The 17,234-nt window shown below is 47.2% G+C and overlaps 1 long non-coding RNA gene across 2 annotated transcripts; it reads right to left on the bottom strand.

Annotated features, from left to right (window-relative positions):
- Window positions 1-4,502: 4,502 nt before the first annotated feature.
- Window positions 4,503-6,017, bottom strand: LOC109146104. Of its 2 annotated transcripts, none has more exons than XR_002047912.1 (3): window positions 5,932-6,017; window positions 5,428-5,534; window positions 4,503-4,617 (listed from the first exon to the last, which is right to left on the bottom strand). It is a non-coding gene; the product is annotated as an uncharacterized LOC109146104 (long non-coding RNA). The 2 variants fall into 2 exon arrangements; XR_002047911.2 differs by having other exon boundaries at window positions 5,664-5,983.
- Between the last annotated feature and the right edge of the window lie 11,217 nt (window positions 6,018-17,234).

Genomic DNA, 17,234 nt, shown 5'->3' with positions numbered 1-17,234 from the left:
TGCAAAAAAAAAGATACTATTTTGGTAAAATTTTTTTGTATCTCATGTATGTAATAAATATAATATTTCAACATCTTCTTCTCCTGTTACTGCTTATGCCAATGGCAGCAGGGTCTTCATGCATGCCCTAGAGAGCACAAGCAAAGACTGCACTGGGTGAGAAGAAGCTGCCATGGGGGATATTTTCCTTTCTGGTTGGGGGGTAAAATTCAACACGTGGAAAGAAGCGAAGTAGCATGGATGGCTCACAAAAATCCCATTTCACCCCTTGTTTTGGGAGGTTTATAAGCTCTTCACATAAGAAGGGGAATTGTACCTATATATTTTCAAAGGTGGCCAAATCCTTGCCTCCACACAGGCTTGAAGGCTGAGCTGCTGAGCAGGTACTTATAAGAAGCAAGTCAGGGATGGCAAAAGTAAGATTTGTTCCCTACATTTGAAACTACTGAGGGGAAAGAAAAGGCTATGGGAAACAAGTGCTGTGGCAAAAGCTCTGTAAAAACACTGCAGAGTGAAGTCAAGCATCAGAAATTAGTGGCTAGGGGGTCAAGACTTAATCTGCAGTGTGGGCAGCAGCTCCCCAGGTGGGCGGTTAATCAGTGACTGTGGCAGCACCCATCTCCCTGGCAGAGCAGAGCACAGGGACAGGCTCTCCTATGGAGGCTCTCAGACACTAAGAGCTCTGATTTAAAACTGTGGGTTTACCTGCTTGACAAATTTTTAGCTTTGTTTTATTTTAATGCCACTAAAAATACATTTGCAATGGCTAGCTGATTAATGTGACCTTGTGAAAGCTGGAGGGTGTGAGCCCACCATCCCAGCCAGCTCAACATCTGTAGGAAACCAGGATGGCTTTGTTGGCAGTGCTGCTGATGGCATCTTGTCTGACTCCTGTCCTAGCCTTGGAGCTGGGCACTGATGGTTTTATGGAGGAAGGGGGTTAACTTCTGTGGGGCAAATCTGCCCATAAGAAATTTCTGTCAGGGGGTTTTGGCTGGAAGAAGTGTCCCATTACCCGGAGTGGGTGAGCTGGTTATCAAAGAATCACAGAACCAGTTGGGTTGGAAAAGACCTCTGATATCATTGAATCCAAGCTTTGACCAATCGCCATCTGATCAGATAGAAAATGGCACTAAGTGCCATGCCCAGATGTTTTGTGAACTCCTCCAGGGATGGTGACTCCACCAGCTCCCTGGGCAGCTCATTACAATGTTTAACATCCTTCCTGTGAAAGAATTTTTCCTGAGGTCCAACCTGAACCTCTCCTGGAACAGCTTGGGACTATGTCCTGTTGTCTTGTCTTGTCTCCTTTCAGGTGATTGTAGAGAGAGATAAGGTCTCTCCTGAGCCTCCTTTTCTCCAGGCCGAAGAACCCCAGCTCCCTCAGCCACTCGTCACAGGACTTACCCTCTAGACCTTTTATATCCCTCTATTCATATGAGATCACAAGATGGCCAGCCAGGCCCTCCTTAGCAGGAAAAGCTTCTTTGGGCAGTAAGTCTTTGCAACTCAGTGAGTTAATGGAAGCAGCCTGCCTGGTTTATCTGTTTACTCCCCTCTGTTATGTGTATGAGAAGAGGATACCTGTCTCTGCCCCCCTGAAGAGTAGATGTATTGCTTGATGATTCCAGGAGTACCAATACCTTGTCCAGTCCTTCTGTGTGACAAGTATCAGTGGCAGGAAAACCATCCCAGTCATGATCAGAGTTGGCAACAGCACTCACAGAAGGGTCTTTTCTTCCAGAATTGCCCCGCTGATGCAGGCAAAGCTGGCAGCTGAGGCCAGGCTGCCCTTTCTGGATTGTGCTGCCAAGAGGGGAGCAGAGGTGAGTGCTGGATTTTCAGGAACCAAAGATGGGAACTGCCACAGTTCTCCCTAGGGCATCCTCATGCTGTCCTCATGCCTCACCTGCACCTAAAGAGCAAGTACCTCCCTGCTGCTGAAGGAAGCATGGTGGAGTCTTCAGCCATCCTGTTTCCAAGGCTGGAGGCCAGATGTAAGCAGTGGCGGGGGTCAGAGATAGGGGCTGGGGCTGCCTGCCAGAGCCCCCGTGCTCCTGGCTGTCTGTCAGCACTGCAGGAGGGAGTGATGTTGGACACATGTGCTTGGCTGGAGGAGGTGAAGCCAGGTGTGTTGGAACCAGCTGCCACCACAACACTGGCTACACACGTCAGTACAGCCCCTCCAGCACAGCAACATATGATCCAAAGCTGTATTCCTCCAAGGCACTCACAGGACACCTCTTTCACTCTTGCTGGTGGACATGAGCACTCCGCTCTCTGGCACATGAGCTCTCAGCGAATGCTTTGGCACAGAGAAGGGAACACCTGGCTCCAACTGGTTTTTAATGCCTCCTTGCACCCTCCGAGGCAAATCCTGTGCCGTAAGTATTGTCAGAACCAGGCACTAAGCCAAACACACACTGCTGAGTGAGTGAAGCTTTCACCACTGTCCTTTGCCACTGCTGCCACCTGTGGAAGAAAGCAGAATAAGCCATGCAGATCTGCCCATTAGTTTTCAATAACCTGAAGCTGGGGTCTTGGAGGAGGCTATACTCAGAGTCATCCCACACCCTCCCTCAGAGAGGTGGCCTTACACACCCTGCTCACCAGTACCTGCAAGCAGGGTGAGTCTCCCCAGCTGTGCAGGATCTTTGCAATGGGTACCTCTGCCCAGCCCATTCATCAAGAAGCAAGAGGTGATTAGGTGAAACATCTGCTTTTATTCTGTTAAAGACCATTTTTCTCTTTGGATCACCTCAGCAGACACCAACCATGCCTACAGGTTCTGAGTACAAGGAGGGCCAGCGGAGAAGGCACCTGCAGGCCCAGCCACATCCACCCCTGCAGCAGCAGCTGACCATGGATCCCCAGCAGCATGGCCCCTCTCTCCTAAGGAGTGGTACTGATGGGAGCCTCCTCATCCCAGACCAAGCCCTGTTGGGTTGCAGAAGTGCTGTGCCCTCCTGCCATGGTGAGAGGCTAGAGAGGACTCAGGGCATGTGCACAGGGCCTGTCCAGTCAGTGATTGCCCACCCCCAAGGAATGGAATCTTCCCGTTACAGTGGAAAATTACAGGCATGTTTAATATAGTTGCTCCAGCAGGCTAAATCTTCTGGGATATGACCATGTTGCTGAAAATGACTGAACATCTGGGACCACAGGCCTGCCTAAATGGAAATCTGGGCTGGTATGGGTAAACATAACAATTCAGGAACAAATAGCTGCAGTGTATTTTTTTAAATCTTTATTTTTAGTTATCGTATTGACTTCAATATCAACACACGATAGAATAAACATCTCAAAAATGTCCAGTGGCTGCTGCCTCAGCATCCACAGGAGCTCTCTCTCTGATAAGGCTGGAGGGGATCAGCTGTCTGTGGGCCTTCTGGGCTGATGTGTTGATTTTTTGATGACGGTGTTTCCAAAGCATGCTCTTACCCAGGGGTCACAGCTTCTTGCCGCACTTTTCCCACAGTTCAGCACAGAAACTTCATGAATGCCTTGTATTGCTTCAAGGGAATGCAATGATGCCTCGGCAAGGCTCAAAAGCTGGGAAATGCACTATATATGGGAACTTGCTGGCATATTGAAAATGTTAGCATGGCCAAGACACCAGTGTGCTGCAGCAGGCCTTGGGAGAGCCACTCTCTGTGTCTAGCCCATCTCCTCACTTCTCCATCACTCTTAGGGGTCCTTGGGAGCAAATATAATGCTGGGTTGCTTGAACATGTGATGTATCACTGGTGTGATGCACTCATGGGTACACTTAAGCCTGAGTCCTGTAGCCCAGAAAAATACCATCATGCCCAAGCTTTGTTGCACTGCAATATGCAGTTCGAGGTATCTGGACACTTTCACAGCTGTAGAAGACAGATACGAGAAGTTTGCCAGGCTGCTGGAAGGTCTAGGGGGGTTGCAGGCATGGATGAAGGTGTATGTGCATCTCCATGCTCACTTCTACATTTCCCAGATGGTGCTTTCTCTGCTCATGTCTCTGAGCTCCCCCTGACCAGGCAGGTTGCTCACACTGACAGCATTTCTTTCTTTGATATCTTGTCTCAGACTTATACATAGAAATTAAATACAAGACATGGCTTTTAAGTCATCTGGAAATTAGAGCTGGCAAAAGGCCATCAGATCTGTATGAAAATTGCTGAGAAGAGTAAAGTTGCTTCCTAAAGCAAACATTAGTGAAATTTCCCTGAACTGACTTGCTGTGGACATGGATATGCACCCCTTCTAGCAGATGCAAAATGCAGCCCAGCTCCAGGCTCAGGACACATGCTGAGGTACACAAACAAGGCAAAAAGATTAAAACCAGACAACCATCCATTAGGCTGGCATTAACCTGGAGGAAAGGGCATTCCTCACTGCAGTTCCTGTGGCAGATTCACACACATGATCTCTACCTGGATCAGTAGGAGATATTTCTCGTATTATAACTTCAAGATGTATATGTGTAAAAAATATGTTCTCTCTCTGTCTCTGCCCTTCATCAGAGCTTTCCTTGATTTGCATCAGATGCAACTTGCCTCTGTACCTCAAGCATTTGTGAAGCCTCCGTGTGGTCAAATCTGCTGCATAATCTCTGCTTGGGCTTTATCTGAGTAACACCTGAAGGAGATAAGAAAACATTATTGCAGGTACACAGACAAGGATTAGAGATTCACCTCACCTAATGTGAGGTGCTGGTGGCAGATGGTGGTTGGGACAGGATCCTCCAATCCCCCCAGGGTTGCAGAAGAAACCCAAGAGCACCCTGAGGGGTCATTACTGCCCAACTGCCCCACAGGGGCAGGTGAGGGGGCAGGAAGATGCACAGGTACTTGTGTAGCTTGAGGAGCATCAGCAAGATGCTCTTGGCACAGAAGCAGAGGATTAAACTAATGCTGCATAGGGGCAGGGAAGTTAAACAGAAGTCCAAGCAGGGACACTGTCACCTCTGCAGCTGTAGGCACATACAGGGACAAGGGACCCCAGCCACGGGAGACGAGGAAGCCTCAGCATTCACCTTTTCCTGGACATGGCTGCCTGGACCTGATCAGCCTCTCTTTCTCTAGAGAGCTACAACAAGAGGCCATTTCTTGACCTGCACAGCAGGTCCTTGAAAAGGCCCCCAGAGCTGCTGGTGTGACCAGAACAGGGAGGCCCCTGAACCTGGTCATGGCAGCACATGCAGCCTGCAGTCGCCTAAGGGGGTTGAAAATGCTCGCGCGGAGCTGTGTGTGCAAAGTAAACGTGCCCAGAGCCACTCTGCAGTGCAAGCAACCCCCGTCTGTGCCATCAAACACCTCTGACAAAGGCATTTTGGGAGGGATGCTGCCCTTGGGCAGCCCCCAGGCCAGGGGGTCAGGAGGGGATGAAGTGGTGCAGGGCTGTGCCACCAGCCAAGCTGACAACTCTGCGGTACAGATTCTCACCTACCAGTGCCCGGAGAAGTTCCTGAAAGCTATGTCATTTATTCGCATGTCTGTACCTCCGCAGAAGCAGCACATCCTGCCCCGTGACTTGGCCCTGGCCGCAGCCAACATCTACAAAGGCAGGAGGAAAAAAACAACAACAAGAAAACAGAAGCCAAGTTATGCAGCAGAGGGGGAATAAAAATATTTCCCTTGTGGCGGCGGGTGACCGGCAGAAACCCCGAAAGGCACTGTAAATACCATGTACCGCAGCTCGGACAAAGAGCCCGGCCTCGGCGCTCCGAGGAGCAGCCCCGGCGGCAGCGCTCCAGGGACCAGGGACAGTGGCGGTGCCGGTGGGACGGGCCAGCACTCCCAGTCCTGCTCGGGGACATAAACAGGACGCCCCACCTCTGGCTGATACCGATCAGCTGGACGAGGCAGAAGAGGGAAGAGGCCGGGCCCCCGCTGCTCCCCGGTCGCCTCTGAAATGACAAAGCATTATTGCAAATGACAAAATACAACTCACGTTGCAAAGAGCTCCCACACCCACGGGCAAGAGGAGGAGACGATCCGTGGAACTCCTGCCGCAGACTGCAGTGGGGTCTGCTCCCTTGCCTGTGCTCCATGCTGCTGACTCTTTAACACATTAAAAGCAATAACGACTGCGTTCTTCTGGGCAAAAAGCACTTGTAATTGGATAATGACCACTGAGCTTCAGTAGGTGGGTTGCCTGAAGCCTGAAGGAAACCACGAGAATTTTTTTTCCACCCACAGCACTATTATGAAGCTGACAAGGTCCTGCTCTCTGCAACTCCCATTAATTTTACTGCCTGACCTTCGGGATTTATGACAGCTTTGTCTGACATTCATGGGGCAGACAGGTATTGTTACACGCCAACATAACCCAGGTAGCAGGCGCGGGTTGTTCTCCACAAATGACTGCACTCCAGTCAACTTTGGAAAACTCCTTGCTTTTGTACGGGGAAATACTAAATAAATGAGATTCACTTTAAATTCCAGTCTCCCTTTCCACCCTCAGGGAAACACAACACATGCCAGAGAACAGAAATCACTGTTCATCCTGTACTCAAACAACAGGCAAGCTTAAATCCTTAGAAATCCTTGAATACCCAGCAGATGATGACATACACTGAGGCCATACCATACCTGTCATTTAAACCCTCTGTGACTTGAAAAAAGTCAAATACACTGCAGTTACACTAGCCAGGGGCAAAGGAGGAGTGACCAGCTGGCATTCTCATTCTTTTCCATCCAGGACTCTGACAGAGCCTTTTTTTATCCTCTATGTAGCATCAAAAATAGAGAGAAATCAAAAAGAACTAAAATAGCAACACTACAAGAAAAAACACCATCAGGAGTTCCTGTTCACAAGGCTATCCTGGCATTCATCTGGGGCTGTTGACATATTTAATAGTCACCCCGTCTCTGCCAGCTGGATGCCAGCTCCAAACTCAAATCCACAACTGTGATAACTTCTTGCTTCATGTTACAATTCCTGCACTGTTACTTTTCCTGCAGCATGAGTTAGCAGTGCAGCTTATTCTGAGGAACAGCTTATCTGAAGGCATCCTGAAAAATAGACCTGCATGGGTCATCTCCACATTTTCCCTCACCTGGGGAAGCAAGGATTTGCTTTCTTGTTATGTTAAGGAAGGTGTTTTTTTATGAATTAATTGTAGTAAAGAAAGCCTATTGCTTTGCTGGCAAAGGAGTATGAGCATTACCATAATTTTAGTATAATTTCTGTAATGTTATGAATGTTTTTTCATTAAACTGAAAAAACATTTTAATTTTAATTGTCTGTAACCCCTGGAGATCTATGTCTTCCCAATTCCCCCTCTCAAGCTGGTGCAGAATTGCACTCTTGGTGGATGTTGGTGCTGGGTTATACAGTGCTGTCCAAAGATGTTTTCTCCCAAAACACTGCAGTGTCTGAGGGCTCTGGGGAAACCAAAGTTTGGGGGAGAAGTGTTGTCCCCTTTGTCTTCTTTGGAGGATTTTGTTTTCCTTCCCTGGCATTACTTGGGAGCGGCATGGGGCTGGGCTTTCACAACTGGCAGTGCTTGCATGGTAAGACCACCACACCTCCCACTTGCCACAGTCCAGACAGACGCTTTGTAGCCCATCCCCTCCACCAGCAGGCCACCGTCAAGCAGCAGATGCCACAAGGGTGGAGGCAGAACCCTGTCTGCCTGCAGGAACCCCAGTCCCAGGGAACACATGCTGGCTCACAGCCTGCTGGTGAAAGCTTAGCTGCTGTGGAACAAGCCTGCTGAGAACCAGTAATGTGGTTTTGAATCCACCCACCTTCCCATCCCTGGAAGTGCTCAAGGCCAAGTTGGATGGCACTTTGAGCAACCTGGTCTAGTGGGAGGTGTCCCTGCCCATGGCAGCGGGGTTAGAAATAGATGATCTTTAAGGTCCCTTTTAATCCCGAACCATTGTGTGATTCTGTTTTCGGCACACATGAAAGCTGTCACAAAACATAAAGTGTGGCTTTGGAGCCCACCAAAGGCCTCTTCTTGTAGGTTTGGGGTGGGGGGGATCCCTCACTGAGCGTGTAGACATCTGAGAGCCAGTAAAGTTCACCTATTGCAAACCAGAGGTGCTACAGACCTCACTCACTGCAACCAAGTGGGTTTATCCTAATAACTCACAAGCTGCTAAGCACTGACTTCCACTGCAATTGTCTCCCTGCCACTCACTGATTAAACACTCTTTTAATAATAATAAGCCATAAAGATTACTGACTCATCCTTGCTCTTACAGTTAAGGAAATGGTCAATTGGTCAATTGTATTAAGCATCACAAAACTCAAATGAGATTCCTGTTAAGGGATCCACTGTTTTGCCCTTTATAAACTGAGAAACAACCTTCAGATATCAGTTCCCAGCCAACACAACATTTGGCTGTGTTATAATTAGATATTGGTTTAGTTGCTGCTCAAGCTTGCAGTTACAGTGCTTTCCACTGCAAACCCACTTGAGCTGTGGGACTTGGCCAATGGTTCTGACCTTTTCTCATCAATGAAATACAAGTTATTTTTGAGAGAGCTGGTGCCTCCACATGCTTTTTTTCCCTTGATGCTGTCATGCATCCATGATAACTTTATTAAGCAGAGAGGGAAACAGTAACAGTGACCTATTGTAGCACATACTGGGAAGGATTGTTTTTTAAATGCAAATGGTAAACAATAAAATCCATTTTGACTCTGTATCACATTATGTGACAAGAGAGTGAACAAACAGAGATAGCTACTGTTCTGAGTGAACAGACACAAAATAACACAGTTAATAAAATTTTTCCTTGACTTTGCCTCCCTCACATTCACAGCCTTGGAGCCCTCCAGTATCTTTAGCTGCTGATATGTTGGCCACTGTACTGGGTGTGACAGTGAGTTGCAGATCCCTATGCCGTGCCACCCTCACTCTTCTGGGAAGGTCCTTCCCGGCACTGGCTTCTGTCACATCCTTCATGCAGGAGCAGCACAGGGGGCCCTTAGGGCCGGTTTTCTCCCACATTCACAGAGGTTCAGCACACATTTCAGGGCACCCTTGCACTGTGCTGGGGGAACATCCCTGCAGGCAGCAGGGGCTGCTGGCTGCCATGGTTCTCGGGTGCAAGGGCAGTGCTGGTGCTGAGGGTGAGCACAGAGAGCTTCTCCAAAGAAGTGGCTGCACAAAACAGAGACAGGAAAGGGGGTGAAGTGACAATAATGTCCAAATGGGACAGAGCTGGTTGCTGCAGCCAGCAGTATCCCCACTATGCATGAGTACCATGCATGGGCATTGTGAGTTTCTCAGAAGAGAGCATCTAAAAATATCCTTTTAAAAAGAGAAATGGTGGCAAGTTGGTGGTAAGGAAGAATCTGTAGGAAGACATCAAGTATGGCAAAAAACATGGAAGCGGGCAAAAGAAGACAACCACTCAAAATAATAATAACCACCTCTAATAACCTAGCAGGCTGGTACTCAAAGGCTTGAAAGAGCTAAATATAGTTAAGTCCTGTTTTGTTTTCCAATGCAAATCATCCAGGCACATTACAAAACACTGAAAGCTTGCAGTTCATGTTTAGTAAGCACTTTCACTGGCAGGTATGGGGACACATGTAGGGGAATCTCTGAGCAGCACTCTCAGCATAGGTGCTCAAAGAGTTGCCTTTTTTTCAGCTATACCTCTTGGTTTAGTAAAAAGTGGCATTCCTTGATGAGTACCTTCTTACACCTCTTCCCTTAGACCATCACGGACACAAAGCTGACTTGATGGCACTCCAAACCTCAGCTCCCTAAAGGCAGAGATGTTTTTGCCCTCACCAACGCCTGACCCCACTTGGGCCAGGGGCTGGCTCCTGCCCACAGCCAGCCAGGCGCCAGCTGGGAGCAACATCCGCATTGGGAACGGCTCCTGGCTGGCACCTCGCCGGCCTTGCTCCCAGGCAGCTGAGGGCAGAGCTCAGTTTCTTGGGTTGATTGCTGCACCGAAGGTCTGCAGGGCAAATTGCACCACACTACCTGGCACTCTGCAGGAGGCATGGATGTGCAGCCATAGGTCTACAATTTACATTTAAAGAATTAGTAAAAATTCCAGGCCAGAGAGCCTCTGTGAAGTTTATAACCTTGACATTTTTTTATCACCCCCTGGCTTGTTCCTTTCCCCTTTTTAACCAAACCAACCCATACAAATTAGTATTTGAAAGTATGCAATTAGCAAGCTGCTCCTGCAGCTATGCAGTTCTCCTGCCACCCATTTTCCCAATGGGGGAAATCAACAATAAAGAACAAAGAAAAGAATTTGCTGCCTCATATTAATGACTGCTGTTTGAGGACAGCATTTGTATTTTAAATGAATAGCTTGCTGAGGACAAAAAGGTCAGAACTGCATTTTATGGTAGCGGTAGAATAGCAGGAGGACAGAAGAAAGGCGAAAGCTGCGAGCAGACAGGCGGAACAACACGCTCTGCTTGCTGGAGAGGCTGGGACCAGCGCCCGGCCACGCTGGGGCCACGCGTTCAGGAGTCAAAACACGGGCACGGTCCTGCAAGGTGGTGAGGACAGTGGTGGGAGAGGAGAACACACATCCCAGCCAGCTCACTGAGGTCTGAGGCATACAGCATGGTTCAGGCATACAGCTCAGCCCAGTGATCCCCCCCAAAATCCTTCCCTTCTGCAAAGCCATATGGATCCATCTCCTTGCAAATGGAATTTTTTCATGAACTCCGAGGCCCTGATTGTGCGTTGTCCCTCAAGACGCTGCCTATGGATACACAATAAAACCCTGCCAACATCCAGCAAGAAAGCCTGTGCCTGTGTGTTGAGTGCAGAAAATGTGCCCTTTGCTACCTTAACATCTCCAAATTGCCTGAAGTTAAATCTAAGTTGTTAAACCCAAAAGAAACCTGATGTTGATTCAAGTATACGGCAGAACTCCAGCCCTTATCCATAGGTATTGATCAGCACCTTCCTGAGAACGGAACCTGCTGGCTCTTTGAGGCTTCAGGATAAAAATGAGCCAGTATGGGACTATTTTAACTAATAATATGCAGTCAGAATGAAATAGCCACACCACAACGGATGACAAAGCTAGCCAGAAAGGAAATCCAAAGTCACCCAGGGAACCCTGAGATGGACACTCCACTGGGGTATTACCTGAACAGCCAACTTACAGCCAACCTCTGCAAAGCTGTTGAGAGCAGCAAGAAGCTTCTCCAAGCACAAGGGCTTGTGCCACTAACCTTTCCTGGTGTAAAGCAGCCCACAGTCCCACTGGGCCACAGGGACTGACTGGATCCCCACAAGCTGTGTCTGGGATGTATGGCTCCCTGCCAGACCCCTGGGTGAGAGGTGCCACACTTGGCACCCACAGGACATCTGCCCTTCCTTTGCCCAGGAACATCCCTGGCCTCCTGGGGAACCTCCTTGCTGCTTTGAACTCTGGCACTATGACTGTGCAGCTCTAGCAAGGACCTAACAGCGAAATCAGATTGGTACCCAGTCAGAGAGAGGGCAAAATCCTCCCACACCATCCCCCACTATTTCCAGAGGTTTTATTCCTGGTGCTCTGCAGTGCCCTCTCCTCCTCCTTCTTGGGGTCCTTTCTGTTGCTGCCATCACCTCCAGCTCATTGCACATCTCCTGGCTGCTTTACCAGGAGCCCACAGCGGCCAGTCTGGGCCTGGAGTGTTTGCACCCATGTAGGGCCTTCCTCAAAGGAAAGATGAACCTCTTGCCTGAGCCCTCACAGCAGCTCTGATTCCAGAGCAAGGCTTTTGAGAAAAAAGTAGGGTATGTTAAAGCTGAGTGACTGCTGAGCTCTCTTATTGACCATAATAGGACAGTGAATAACTTTTCATTAAGTGCATGTTTCTGGCAGTGTAACAAGCCCTTACTTGCAATCGTGTGTGAAGCACAAATGGCCTAAAGGCATCACACCTGAAGGAAAAATTCCAGGCCCTTCAATAATGTATTAACATTTTTAGCATACATTCAAAATGTTTAGTGCAGTAGAAAAAACATGTGGTCTGGTCTCTGGAGCCTTGGTAGTCCCTGAGAGACAAGAAGGAAGGCTGCAGCTTTCCAGCAGTGACTTCCCGGCATGCATCCTTCTTTGAAATATTCAAGCCAAGAGAGAAATCAGAAAATGAGCTGGAAAGCAATGATGGCTGAGCAAATAAATGCACTTTTTGAACCAGAGTAGTTAAGAATGTGTTCCTGGAAAGAGTGACTGTAAATCTGTGAGCCAGATAAAACTGATCTGCTGCCACCCTGATTCCCCTACCCATGATTCTCCTACAGCAGCTCAGAGATGCCTGAGAATCACTTTGGCCTTTCTCCACGCACTTCAGCTATGAAAAGAAACAGCCAAAAAAGTATCTCTTTAAATAGGTGTTCCCATGGTGCAGGTTAGCCCTTGTGTTGAGTAGAGCTGGCAAATAATCCTGCTCCAGGCAAGGAGGGGTGGGAAAAGGTGTTATTTCAGGAATCATCACCCAGTAGGATTTACAGGCTGTTAATAGGGTATTTTTGTCTGTGATGGAGCTGAAGAGAAAGGGGTGCTGGTGTTAAACAGGATGCAGAAGCAAGGAGGTCTTTACTGATTTGTCCTCCATCAATGGCACCCAAGGTGCTGCATGGAAGCCTGGCTCAAGAATGCATAGAGACAGTGGCCGACCATGACTGGGGCACATTGCTCTGGGCTTCTGCATGGCACCAAATGCACCTGCAAGAGCAGCTGAGAGGTTGTCACAGCTTCATCAGCATTCACTGAATGTCCCCAGGTGCTGGGAGGGGCTGGTGAAAGCTGGCCATGACCCCAGGGCAGGGTTTCCACAGCACTTCCAGCTGCTGGAGCACCCCCAAGAATAGGTGGCACCCTGACATGCAACACTCCTCCTTCAGCTCTGCCACAGGCTTCTGGAGGCAGAGCAGCTATTATGGCCATGATTTTTCAATTCCTCTTTTCTTAAAAACCCAGTTTGTTTCTGGCTTACAGGTATCAATAGGGGAAAGGTGCATGGATACAGGAAAACAACTTCAGACATGCACCTTGCAAAGATGATTTATATTTTTGCCTTTTTTCAGTGCTTGTACCATCAAGGTTTTACCAACCTATGGCCCGAAAGTCTTCCTGTAACACCTGGAAATTTTCTGCATAAACTGTGCCAAAGTTCAGGAAAACAAATTTGCCTGGCACAAGCAAGAGACTGGGAGCAGGAATTCTTGAAAAATGCTAATAATGTCTCAAACTATTTTTCCTTTAGCTGGGAAATCATTCTGCTTGAAATAGAACGGGCAGGAAGATGACAGAGAATTTTTATAGCAGTCCCTGAGCCACAGATTATGAGCAAATTTTGTTTTGTTTGGGATAGCTTAGAAAACACTTCTGGCCCTTTTGTGTAGGTGAGTTTTCCATTTGGTGGAAGGGAAAATAGCAGTATTACTAGCCTCTGTTTGCACTGTCAGCCTCTGTACCTCCATAGAGATGGAGACACAGAATTTGCATCCATTTTCCTTCACTTTGCATTAATGTGAATGAAACACATTCGCAGTATGTAAATAGAGGACTTAGCACAGCAGCCCTGCTTGCATGAATAAGTCTTTTAAGCTCCTCTGCCCTTTCTGCCCCACAGCTGCATAGATAAATAAAAAAAAGTCCTTATTATATTTGTGGTGGCTAAAATTAAAGGTCTATGCTAAACAAAGTAAACAAAGCCTTCACACTTGTCCCCTATCACTTGCTTGCTGCTCCTTAAATCCCTTTGCTTAGGTTCTATTAACTTGGTGGGAGAACACTGTTCTGGGAGAGTGTTAGAGCTGGAGATACAGTTGTGTACTGACAATGGTGGGGTCTTTGCCAGATATGAAGCACAAAGGCAAACAACTGATGTGCTGCATCCCCCATGTTCATATAAATAGAGAGTGCTTTATCCACATTCTTTTTATAGTTACTGAGATGTTGTTAAAAGGGAGAGAGAATCCCTGACAAATTTTCAGACTTGAAAGCCCATCTGGTTTGAACATGGTCAGTTGGGATATAATTGTCTGGGGGGTAATCTGGAAGAGGATGAACCAATCACCCCTTGTCAATTATGCATCCATCCATTCATACAAGCATGCACACATCCAGCTGACAGCTGACTTTTTTTTTGAAACAAAAAAAGAAAGGAGAGGGTGAGGAAAGACTACCCCAACACCGCATCCCACATGCTGCAAAGCACAATTTTGCCCCTCACATGTGCCTCCGTTCCCCTCGAGGTATCATCCCAGTCTTGTCCAGAGCCAACTGGACCACTGTATCGCGCACCGCACTTTTCCCAGAACCCTCCCAGCTCCTGCAGCCACATCAGAACTTTCCTTCTCTCCAGATATCCCCAGTTCTCTTCCCTCTGGTCCTGGCCATCACTCACCCTTCTCCTCCAAGCCTCTTTAGTTCTCCTGACCTCTCTCCCAGTCCTGCTCCCTAGGTGTTTGGGGAACAGGGCTGTTGTCCCCTCACTCCCTTGTTGTTCCCTAACATGCCTGCCACGGCTGGTGGAGTCACCTGGCCCATGCCTTGGTGGGTTCACAGATCCTGTACAAGCGGGTGAAATCGCAAGGTATGGCACCACGCATCTTCCAGGCAGCTCCACAAGACCACGGGTCTCACCTAAATGGAGTTGAAGTTTTTAGGGGATGCAGAACCAGAGCTGGGATGCTAAAAGTCCCAAACCGCTAACGTATGAAAGTCCCAAAGTGCTAACATCTACGGACATGAGAGACCTTTCCTATCACTTACCCTGACCTCCCCACCACAGCCTGGACTCCTTTGTGCTATGACAGTCCTCTCCTCAGGAAAGCATGTCGCTTTCCTTTAAGGAGTGGGAGAAATTGCAGGGTCTGTACCTCTGGCCCTGTGCCTTCAGTCACCTGTGAAATGTTTAGGAGTAAAAATTAGGGGCTGAAGGTCATGGCAAAAAAGGTGCTGGGAATGAGTGGATGAACATCTTCAGCATCTCTCAGAAAACCTGAGAAACATGCAGCTGCCCTGGGTTGCTTCAAATGTTACTTTTCAAAGAGAGAAACCTAATGACTAAAACAAGCTCTTGGTGTTTTCTGCAGAAGGTAGGTGCCACCTCTGGGTAGCAATCAGCATCCTCCTCTCCATACTCTTGGCGCCTTCCAGCTTACTGCCTTCTCCCAGAATATCCTCCCACGTGGCAAACCTTTGGGTTTGCAGACTCAGAGCAACTACCATTTACTGCTCACACCTGGCTCATATCACACTCCTCCTTGCGGAAATAGCCCTGTAGCCACAAGCTTTGCTGTGTCTTCAAGGTGCTCACCCCATCAGACCAGGGTGTGCAGCACAAAAGAAAATTCAGTCCATTTTTTATCATTCCAGTAATTCTTCAGGGAAAGAGAGCCATCTCAGTGTCTGGGCAGTCGAAGAGCCAGCACTAGGACTGGCTGAAAGGACTTCATCCCTTCCACACTTGCTGTCCCTGCAGCAGAAATATTCCTGCTGTGCTAATGGGGTTAAAAAGATGGGTACCCAGGCACTAAGAATTAAGAGAATTTGAGTTCATAACATGGTTGAGTTTTCTTTTGAAATGGCTGTGTAAGCTCACAAATGACTAGCATGTAGACATCAAAACTTCCACATTAGTAAACACAAAAATGGACTTGGCACTTTTTCTTAAACTAAAATGTTATGAATGTAGTGGAATTTATTTGTAGGCCAAGGCATTATGGTAACAGAACATAAACTTTTAGGGCAGACAGTTATCTGGCATAATAATTCTGTCTTTACTCATTAACAAACATCAGTAAATGCGTGCTGTAGACACCAATATTGGGAAGTGTCGGGTACAGTGGCTTCTTTGTGAATGAATGGTCTTTCTCTGAGAACTAGACCGCCGGTAATTAATTATCTCAATGTCTTTGATCTATTTACTTTGCACATATTTCATCTGTTTTGGTTTGTTACTTGCATTTCAATGACCTCTCACATTATGGAGCAATTCCTTCTGTTGGGAAAATTGCCTTTCCCTTTCCCATGGGAGCACAGCAGTGGACTAACTGCTTCTCAGAGATGACAGGTCCATTTTTTACTTCTGTGAGCATGACTGCACTGATTTAAGGAATCTGCCTATATACAGCTGAGGACCTCACTTTGCTCCTATGAAGCCTACGTGTGCATTTATAGCAAACTGCAAATTCCCTTTGGAGTGTGAAGCTATTTGCCTGTTCCCTCAATTTTAAAGTTTAAATGTAGACAGAAATGGCAAAGCAGCACTTTCATTAAAGATGTCTTCTACTCATAAAAAGCAAGATCATCCCTATTTCTAACTACTAGTTACTCACTTAATTGTATTTAACACAGTAATTACAGTGAGATGGGGTGTGTATTGATTTACCTTAGAATTTCCCAGGGGCAGTTTTATTAAGTATTACATGTTGTGAACTTGAGTTAAAAAAACAGGCTGCTTCTTCTTTTTCTCTTTTTTCCTTCTTCTTTTTCATTTTCTTTTTGCCACGGCAGACAAAAAAAACGCATGCCAATAGCACATCCATGAAATCCATGTGGGGGGTTTTTTCAGATTATTGGGATTGGAATATGTTGGGTAGTTTCCAAGTCCTTCCTCCCACAGGCTTTTATTTCTGAGTATCTGGTGGTTTACTTTTAACAATTTATGCCATGCATTATACACTATAGTAAAAGCAGACCTGAGGAGGGTCTAGAAAATATTTTATATACTTTTGGTTTTCACTCTTGAAACATTCCACTCATCTCAACATTGAAAAAAGCACAGCAAACAACCTTTAACTGGAACTACTGAAATAAAATCAAAGTTAATTTTGCATCCAAAAGCTATGGCTGAGTTCAATTGTAGTTTGCTATAACCTTGCCCATTCCCATACAAACCAGCACTTCATTTTAGACAAAATTAGTTCTAGGTTGATATATACTGGAGAGATTGAGCTCAAGATGAGAAGCTAAGGTTATATTACCAGAAGACAGGTTATGTCACCTCATCACTGCAGGAGAGGAACAGAAGGGCTCTGCAAGGACACTGGAGTGCAATTCACACCCTGTGTCTGGAAGCCAGGGATTTAGTCTCCCACCTTTGAGCACTGCTGTGATTTGAATGTAGTCTGCTTCTGTGCTCCAGCATCACACTGTCACCAGCCCTCTCTGGTGTTTGCCTCCCTTCGTGGTTCTTCTTACAGAAAGGGCCAAGATTGATTGGTTTTGCCTTCCAGGGTGATATTAGGGCATAAACAACATTTGCTCTCTTTCAGGTTTTTTTTATTGACTGAACAGCTGCCCTTG

Source organism: Corvus cornix, chromosome 1A (genome assembly GCF_000738735.6).
Source record: "Corvus cornix cornix isolate S_Up_H32 chromosome 1A, ASM73873v5, whole genome shotgun sequence".
NCBI classification, from domain to species: domain Eukaryota; kingdom Metazoa; phylum Chordata; class Aves; order Passeriformes; family Corvidae; genus Corvus; species Corvus cornix.
This window is presented reverse-complemented; position numbering and strand designations above follow the sequence as displayed.